Source organism: Sturnira hondurensis, unplaced genomic scaffold, assembly GCF_014824575.4.
Source record: "Sturnira hondurensis isolate 20B ecotype Veracruz unplaced genomic scaffold, ASM1482457v3 Scaffold0001872, whole genome shotgun sequence".
Classification (NCBI taxonomy): domain Eukaryota; kingdom Metazoa; phylum Chordata; class Mammalia; order Chiroptera; family Phyllostomidae; genus Sturnira; species Sturnira hondurensis.
Genome location: NW_028074503.1, coordinates 26,451,274 through 26,460,972, shown reverse-complemented (window position 1 = coordinate 26,460,972; position 9,699 = coordinate 26,451,274). Strand labels below are relative to the sequence as shown.

Sequence of the window (9,699 nt, the reverse complement as noted above, 5' to 3'; positions counted from 1 at the left end):
ATAAAACCAAGAAGAACCAGAGGTCTATCATCATAACTCTCTGATTCCTGGGATGGAATATTAGTGCTCAAAACATATAAATTCTTCTACTCAAGGGGAAACCTATGAGGTTTTGTTTACCATTCAGAAGCATTTTTCTTGTTGATCATGTCAGAAACTCCAATCAAAGGGCCCAACGATGTAATAATCCATTGTAGGCCTTCCTGTGGCTCTAATTCCCATGCACTGTTATCTCTGCTGTGAATTCACTCATTTATCAGAACAACAGTCATCTCTGGTCTACAGCCTCCTTCAACACAAGCCACCACTAAAGAGCTCGTAGCAGAGAACATTAATAACCAAAAACAAAAAAGAAAACTGCAGTGAATTATGGCTTTGGGGGGCTTGAAGATCTATTAAATTATACACCTGAGAGAAGTTTTGAAGGGTCATTTCATCTTTTCTGTTTATTGGTTTTTTTCCCTTCCAGTTTCTGTAACTGTAAAGCGGAGACTAGTGATGGTTTTTTGCTGCATTTCTTTGAATATTAGATAAGATCAGGTGTATTGTATGCACAAGGCACATAACAGACAAGTGAAGGTCTTTTCAAGAAATATAAGCTGCGTAACCTTTCAGACTTCACTGTTTGTAGCTAAATGTCTCCCATACTGTGGGCCAGGCTCTCCTCCTTCTTAGCAAACTTCTACCATAAGCTTTTCCAAATTCAATTTTACATGATCGGCTGTTTGTCTCACTCGGCCTCTTGAAAATTCATTCCTTAGTTGCACTGATACTTTCTATATTGATTTATAATCTTAGTGTCTACCACAATTGTAAGGCTCATAAAGAGTATAGGGATCTCCTGCAATGTGTGTGAACTTGGATCGATCATTAATGTCTCCTTGAATAGAAATAGTAACATTTCAATTTCTTCTGTGTCTAAAGTTTTTGTAAGGATTCAGGTACATAATTATAAGATTACTATTTCACTGGTTACTATACTCATAAAGGTATTTCTAAAATAATATTAATTGTATGTGATACAAGCCTAGTACATAAATGTAACATTTATTCTCAGAAGGGATTACAGAGCATAATAGTAGAAGCCATGACTACCTACATTCACTAGGACCCAGCATGACATATCCCCTAATTATAAATTAGAAGATTCATTAGAGGGGCAAAAATCAAATAAAATTGCCCTAGATATGGTGCCTTTCTCTATAGTATAAGTAAAAGTAGCTGTCATGAAGAAAATCACCTGTAATATATATTAGGTAAATTCAAAGAATATGAGAAACACAATTACTTTTCACCACTGACATCTACAAGTTTTTCCACATGAAGGTCAAACATAGGGCTCCACGAGGCTCTTTTAGAAAGTAATTGATTTAAAGGTTTTAGACAACTTGCCTTCTGAGGTTTTCTTAGTAAGGGATAGATTTAAAGGTTAAACCCAATTGCTAAGTTTTCTATTTCAGAGGTGGCAAGATAATGATCATCCAGTTGTTTATTTAAATTGATTATGTGACTAATGTATAATTTTGCAACTATTTGTCTTTTGTGCTGTCAGCACAGTTGCCCACAAATTTTTGGCAGAAAAGAATGTTATTTCTGTTTGAGTTTTTATAGTCAATAATGATTTGAAAACAATGGGTATCAGAATTGAGTCTTCTGGCAACTACTTACTTTTAAATAAAGTACTTTTGGATATAATTTTAATGGAAGTTCCACTGAATTTTATAGAATTATTAAAATTACTCTCTAGGCCCAACATGGCAGGGCCTAGAGCAGTCTTTGTTGCTGTCGACCTAAGGTGAAATAGGCCATGAACCCCACATCACGTCGAAGCAAAGCTGGGCCACTTGGACCAGTCAGGAACCCCAAGGTCTACCATGTGATCTGGCCCATCGTGTGGGCAGGCCAGGCCATGTCCATTCTCCCACTAGGCCCCATTCTGGGTCAGTGAGGCATTCCCACCAACCAGTTCTGCAAGAAGTTCAACAAGAAGAGAAAGGACATTAAAGAAGGCATGGCTTTGCCTACCAAGATCTTTGTGAAGCCTGGCAAGACGTTTGTAGTCAAGATTGTTCAACCCGATGCCTCCTGCTTCCTGAAGGCAGCCACTGGGAGTGAAATGGGGGCCTGGCAGACAGGGAAGGAGGCGGCAGGCCCGGCGACTTGAAGCACGTGTGTGACATTGCTTGTGGGCAATGCCTTGGCCCTGGAGGAGGTGACCTTGTCTTTTGTTGTCTGCTCCATTATTGGCTCTGCCTGGTCCCTGGGCATCTCTGTGGTAAAGGACCTCAATTCAGAGGAGGTGGAAGCTTTCTAGAAGGAGTAAGCCACATTCTTGGCTGCTCAGAAAAAAAAAACAGATTTGGCAGCTCAGGCAGGAGATGCCAAGAGGTGACCACTGTCTGCACACTCCAGGATTCTGAAGGAAGCAGCTGGAAAGGGGACCACTGGGAAGTCTGTGCTAAAGGGGAGAAGGGGAGGTGACATGAGTGTCCCCTGATGTTTTCTCTGATGTTATATTATGTATTTTTACATGTATAGATGTATCAAGGGATCAAGCCTAAATAAACATCNTTTTGGATATAATTTTAATGGAAGTTCCACTGAATTTTATAGAATTATTAAAATTACTCTCTAGGCCCAACATGGCAGGGCCTAGAGCAGTCTTTGTTGCTGTCGACCTAAGGTGAAATAGGCCATGAACCCCACATCACGTCGAAGCAAAGCTGGGCCACTTGGACCAGTCAGGAACCCCAAGGTCTACCATGTGATCTGGCCCATCGTGTGGGCAGGCCAGGCCATGTCCATTCTCCCACTAGGCCCCATTCTGGGTCAGTGAGGCATTCCCACCAACCAGTTCTGCAAGAAGTTCAACAAGAAGAGAAAGGACATTAAAGAAGGCATGGCTTTGCCTACCAAGATCTTTGTGAAGCCTGGCAAGACGTTTGTAGTCAAGATTGTTCAACCCGATGCCTCCTGCTTCCTGAAGGCAGCCACTGGGAGTGAAATGGGGGCCTGGCAGACAGGGAAGGAGGCGGCAGGCCCGGCGACTTGAAGCATGTGTGTGACATTGCTTGTGGGCAATGCCTTGGCCCTGGAGGAGGTGACCTTGTCTTTTGTTGTCTGCTCCATTATTGGCTCTGCCTGGTCCATGGGCATCTCTGTGGTAAAGGACCTCAATTCAGAGGAGGTGGAAGCTTTCTAGAAGGAGTAAGCCACATTCTTGGCTGCTCAGAAAAAAAAAACAGATTTGGCAGCTCAGGCAGGAGATGCCAAGAGGTGACCACTGTCTGCACACTCCAGGATTCTGAAGGAAGCAGCTGGAAAGGGGACCACTGGGAAGTCTGTGCTAAAGGGGAGAAGGGGAGGTGACATGAGTGTCCCCTGATGTTTTCTCTGATGTTATATTATGTATTTTTACATGTATAGATGTATCAAGGGATCAAGCCTAAATAAACATCTTTTGCCACTTTTCCCACCAAAAATGACTACTCTGGATCATGTGTGTATTCAGTGTGATAACTGCCTAGGAAATATAGGCAGACCTGTCCACAGCCAAAAATACAGTGGGTGGACCTGATGCAGGCACCCGACATGATCACTCAGAGTGACTACTCACTGGCTGTGACCATCAAGAATGAAAGGAAATCGAGCTGAATATTTTGAACAAATTAATTCTCTGATCCTCACTTTATTCATCTACTAATAGAGATAGTAAAAACTATCTCTTAGACTTTGTTCTAAGCATTACATTTAAATATGACAAGATCTAAAAGGAACTTTTTAGAATGCTCGGTCATGAAAGGTACTCCAAAAAACATTAGTCCTCTTCTTGCTTTATGTCAGTCTCCCATGTGTGCACATATTGGGTAGAAAGTTCTCTTATTGGCCTTACTTGCTTATTTATAAAGGATAATGATCTACATTCTATTGGAATCTAGAGAATTTTCCTAAGATTATATGTTCTTTGTGAAGAATAACAGTCTAAAAAGGAATATAATGGTAATGGTCTATCTCTATGAACAACATTAGGGACCTTATACTACCTAATTTCAAGACTAACTATAAATGTACAGGAAGAAAGACAACATGGTATTAGCATAGGGATAAACAAATAAACCAATGGAACAGAATAAGGTCCAGAAACAGAAACAAGTATTTATGTCAATTGCTTTTAAAAAATACACTAAATATTTTAATAATGAAAAGCAAGACTTTTCACAATGGTGCTGGCAAAATTGGCTATCTATATAAAAAACACAAAAAATAATCTTATAATCTTGGCTTCTTTCTCAATCTACACAGAAAAATTAATTTAAACTGGAAATAACTTGATATCCACCAAAAGAAAAATAGATAAATCTATTCAGTGTATCTGTACAATAAAGTTATACTTAGCAATAAAATGGCACATATTACTGTAACACACAACAATATGGGTGATTCTCAAAAACACTATGCTAAGTGAGATAAGCCAGGCACAAAAGGACAAGTATTGTATGATCCCACTTGTATTAGGTACCTAAAATAGGCAAAATGGTAGAGACAAAAAGAACAGTGGTTACCAGATCCTAAGGGGAGAAGGGAATTGGGGGTTACTGTCTAGTGGATATAGAGATTTTGTTGGGGATGATGAAAAATTTCTAGAGATAGTAATTATGACCATAGAACAATGTAAGTGTACTTAATGCTAATGAGTTGTACACCTAAATGGTTAAAATGTTAAATTTTATATTATGTATACTTTGCCACAATTTTTTAAAAAGGCAAAAATAATTCTGAGCTGAAAGGAGGGAGGAAGGAAAAGTCCAGTTTTTTTCACTCGTTTGTTTGTTTCTGCTCTATTAACTCATGGTCTTATGGTATTGTACAAACACTTCCCTGCTTTTCTCATCAATGCTTTCAAAAAAAGGAAATGGGTGTTTGAAAGACATTAATCTATGTAAAGGAATAGAGATGTGTTCCTATGAATTCTTTCTCTTTGTAACTCTATTCAGACAAAAGAAAACTAATTCTAGGTACCACATGCCATTCTAAGAGGTTTAAATTTTCATTAAAGTGAGACAGCAGACAGGCTTTCATGGAAATAATGTGACTCTGTGCCCACATCCAACAGGGATAATGGTTCTTTTAATTACAAGTTACTGGGCCAAATTAAAGGAGACATGATGGGCAGGCATTAGGTGACTAAATAATAAATAGTAATTGCATTTCTTCCTGTGCATTTTAAAGGGAAAAACACCTGAGAAATTCTACTTGATATTCCTTACACGAGGCACCCTCTGTGTCATGAAGTCACTTGAAATAATGTCATCTGATGCTGTGCATCCAATAACTTTAAATAACATCATTAACATTAAAATGAAAAGAATGGAAATTGGCTATCGAGAGGGCATCCTTCCTCATCCTTATGAGGTTTGTCAAACAAAAACTCTGTGACTCTCTCTTTGTTACACATATTTGTCTGGCATAAGTAATAAAATGAATATATTTATAAGGCAGAGGAGAGGGTGAAAGGAACAAACCATATGATTATCAAAAGCTTCAGCACTAAACCAGTCATTATGAATCAAATTATTATTTTTTTCAAGAGATTTAGGTATTAAAAAGCACTATCAGGTCATGGAGAGTTTGTGAGTGTACATTTTTGCTTTTTTCCCCCTGTATAGAACAGAATACACACTAGGTTAGGTAGAGTTTAGGCTTCAGGTCTGTTACTAAATTGTTGAGGTATTTAGACATGTCTATATTTTATACAGTTTTTTTTTAAATGAGGGATTTAAATGATTTTATCACTAAAGTCACTATCTAAGAGAAGGATGGTTTTCTGCAGGGAATATTTATGATTGGTGTAATACATCTGACCAGGCTTTGTGCTACTACGGGGCCATGAAGAAGAAACAAAACAAAAACCTGGCTGTTTAATACAGTTTGAGACGAGAAAGAATGGGAAGAATATTTACTCTGTTTCTCCATCTAGCTTTTGTGTTGAGCCCTGAAACTATTTCATATAAGAGTATTTATACCAGTCATAAAGTTATAAGTACTGGACCAAAAATAATTCAGGAGACTTTCAAGTAAAATCAGACACAGTTCAGGAGGGAAATCAAGAAGCCAGGCAGGAGAACTGTTTTCCTTATTAATCAAGTCCTTTTGTTGTGGCTTTGAATAAAAATATAATAAATATATTGACCCTGAAACTGTAGGAAATTAAATAAAATGGGAACCTATAATGATTATCTAAATATACCAGATTCAAATATTTGTTAAATGTATAGACAAACTGTTTCTTCATATGATTTTTGTTTGGAAGAAAAAGACCAGGTCGATGGAGTTCAATCATTACATACCAATAGACATTTGAATATGGACAGAAGTCTGGATTTTGGTGTAAAGCAGAATCAATACCTGAATTATTTTTGTGCATGACATAGAGAAATACAGAAAAACCTGAAGGAGTATTAGAGTAATAACTGATACAATGGCAATATGGAAAGAACTGAATAATGTCTACATGAAAAAAAGATTAGTGGCTTGTTTACGGTCCTTCAGATCTAGGCATTTTGACTATTGTAGGATTTTCTCCCATGAAGCTCATAGCTTAACTTTAGGAAGAGGCCGGGAAGTTCATAGGAATGATAAGGGAGACATGAGAATAGTTTTAAAGCAAAGAAAAACAAAATAAAATATTAAAGGTGCTAAATACAATTACTTACATGGACATCCAAAAGTTTCCGTTTGAAAATAAAATGAGATAAAGAGGAAAATGATAAATGGAGGGGGCATGAATGAGTGAAGCTATGTTTATGAGGTAATTGGTCTATTGAGACTGAAGACAGGAAAGGTCTACAGGGAAAGAGAACATCACTTAGGGTGGTTTCAGAGTTTAAGGTTTTGAATGACAGTCCCTTCAAGAGAACAAAAGCACAGTCAAGGTGTGGCCTGGACACCATGGATGAATTACAGTGCAGGGGAAGATTGCTGAGAATGAGGAAGTTGACTGAAGTTGGGGGACGCATCCCAAAATTGGACCACAGAATTAGCATCTTGCACACTGCCTGACGCAACCAATCTGTATTGACCGAAGCTGGATAAATGCATAAAGGTTCCCCGGGACCTCAAGAGGTTGTCATAATAGATTTGATCTAAGACAAAATGTGACAAAGATAAAGAGGCCTTGCTTGCATGTAAATTGTACAAAGTTTAGCGTGAACAGAGTGAAAGAGATGCAGATCGTGGGCATCATTCATGAAATACTCAAGGGTTTTGGAAGAGAACCAGCTCTACAGTGAGTCCATGAGATAATACGCCCACTCACAACACCGTGTTGATTGTGGATTAAATGAATGATAATGTCGTATTTAAGATGAGAAAGGTACCCTAAATTTAATAATCACAGGGCATCTGTAAACTATGCAGAGGAGGATGACATAGCAAACCAGAAACTGACAATCAAATGAAGAATATTTGTAGAAACTCAGGATACTTAGCTTGGAGAAGAACTGGTGGAGGCAAGGGGGCTTGACAAATGTCTTCAAATATTTAGAGTTGTGCCATAAAAGAAAGTCAATAGACTCACTCAGTTTATTCTTTAGAGACTCAGAGGAAATAATTATGACAAATGAGTGGAAGTTAGAGGGTGATAGAGCAATTCACTTTGAATATAAATTTCTGAAAGTGAGACCTACATATGACAAAAATGGCTGTTCCAAGAGGAAAAAAATATGTTCCCTGTCAACAGAACAGTTCAGGCAGGAGCTAGAAGATGTTTTAAAGAGAACTCAAATATATCAGATGAGTGATTGGAAGACTTCAGAGCCCTTCAGCAGTTATTTTTTCAATCAACAAAATCAAAATTATAGGTTCAAGGTAAATTCTTGGGGATTCTATTTTTTATTGTGTATGTGTGATAAACTATAGATTAGTGAGAGTTGAATGAACGAAAACTGTTAATACTAAAAGATCCATCTAACATCTTGAAGATTAAAGAGAATTTTTGTGTAAGACTCACACATTTACAAGTTTGAATTTAATTAATACATAAGTGTTATTTTCTGGGCTCTGAAAACTCTCCATCAAATATGAAGTTCAGTAAGTTGAGTAAGGCTCAAGTTCATTATAGAGAACAGCCTCCTCAAACCAGTTCTATCATTAGTCACAATCCTCTGCAAAGTCAGGCAAAGAATAGTTGGTTATTGGCATTAGGGGAAGACATTGTCCACGTATAATTCATTTCACAGGTACAGCTATTGATAGTTAAACTAAGTATACATTTCTTTTGTTGTGTGCTTCTTATGACAGGTATTATATTATGCACTTGATAATCATTGGTGACTTCTCATCCACGGAGCCAAGAGCATATGCAGAAGTGTATTTCCCAAGAATAGTATCATAACCAAAGTGTTTACATACTCAGTTTGAACCAAATAGCATATGACAGCATGACAGACATTTCTCCCTTTGGCCAAAGAGCACCACTTCCCATCTGTCAGCTCCTCACAAGACCTGCATGTCAGAGAATGAGTATATTTTCATATCGATACTGACTTCTGTGCATGCCTCTGTGTCAAGTTTTGCTCCATCGTAAAGTTCCTGACATCCATGCCCTTCTCAGTGTAGAGGAAAGAAATTAATTCCAGAATCAAAGCTAGGATTCTATAAAATTCTCTCAGAAGGTCACACACTCATTTATTCAGGAGTACACTAGACAAGTGTACATATCTACACACACCTCAGGGAAACTACAGCTCAAACCACGTGTGCAGGTATTTCTACAAATCAAAGCATTTATCATCAGTGAAAGAGAAAGATCATGCAAATGATGGCCTGAAACCAATGTTCCTTTGGTATTCTAAACTGAATATCCATATGCAGAATCTTGAAATACTTTCAAACCTTTAAGTGAAGATTTTTAAGGTAAGCATTAGCTCCGCTTATATCTATAAGAAACAAGAAAAACAAAGAAAAGCAAAACAAAAAAAAAGAAAATGCATCTTGGTCTGTTTAGCTTACCATGAACTATGATACAGGTGGTTTGCCTCAACAATCTAAATTTTAGGTCATTCAATGATAAGCCCTCTTAAATGGTGCCAGTATTTAATTGTTAAACAGTGGGTGCATAATAATTCTTTTTTGAACAAACTAATAAAAAATTAATAAATAACTATGTTTTCTAAATCACAAAAAACTTATCACCATTATATTTTAAAAGGCTGAAATAATCCATTGCTAATGAAATGATATCTGTATTCATTATGAGATATTAAAGGCGCTGTTTAATTCTTCCACTTTGGGGTGTATCAATTATATATTAGTGTTAAAAAGTGTAGGTTATAGATAGTGAGTAAGAAAAATTCTGTAAGAGACTTTGCTAAAATAAATACTAAATGTGGTTTATTATGCAAGATGGTTACTTGCATTTCAAATAAGGTACAGAGTGTTTATCATGCATCATGATCACTGAAGATGAATGGAGGACAACTTTCTGGATCAAACAATAAGTCTCTTCTCCCACCTTACTAATCATTATAATACAAAGGAGACAGAGAAAAGAAAGATAACCAGGTAGCAGAACAATTTGTTGGCTCTACCCCAGTGCTCTTCCTCTAAGATCATGAATAAAGTATCGAGGCTCCTAGTCCCATGATGAGATTTGTGAAATGCATGTGTTGTCCTGGGCTGGGTCGCTCAGTTGGTTAGAGA

The 9,699-nt window shown here is 37.4% G+C and overlaps 2 pseudogenes; both read left to right on the top strand.

Annotated features, from left to right (window-relative positions):
• Positions 1 to 1,807: 1,807 nt before the first annotated feature.
• LOC118980196 (39S ribosomal protein L11, mitochondrial-like) lies at positions 1,808 to 2,392 on the top strand (annotated as a pseudogene).
• Positions 2,393 to 2,695: 303 nt separating this feature from the next.
• Positions 2,696 to 3,280, top strand: LOC118980186 (39S ribosomal protein L11, mitochondrial-like; annotated as a pseudogene).
• Positions 3,281 to 9,699: the final 6,419 nt, after the last annotated feature.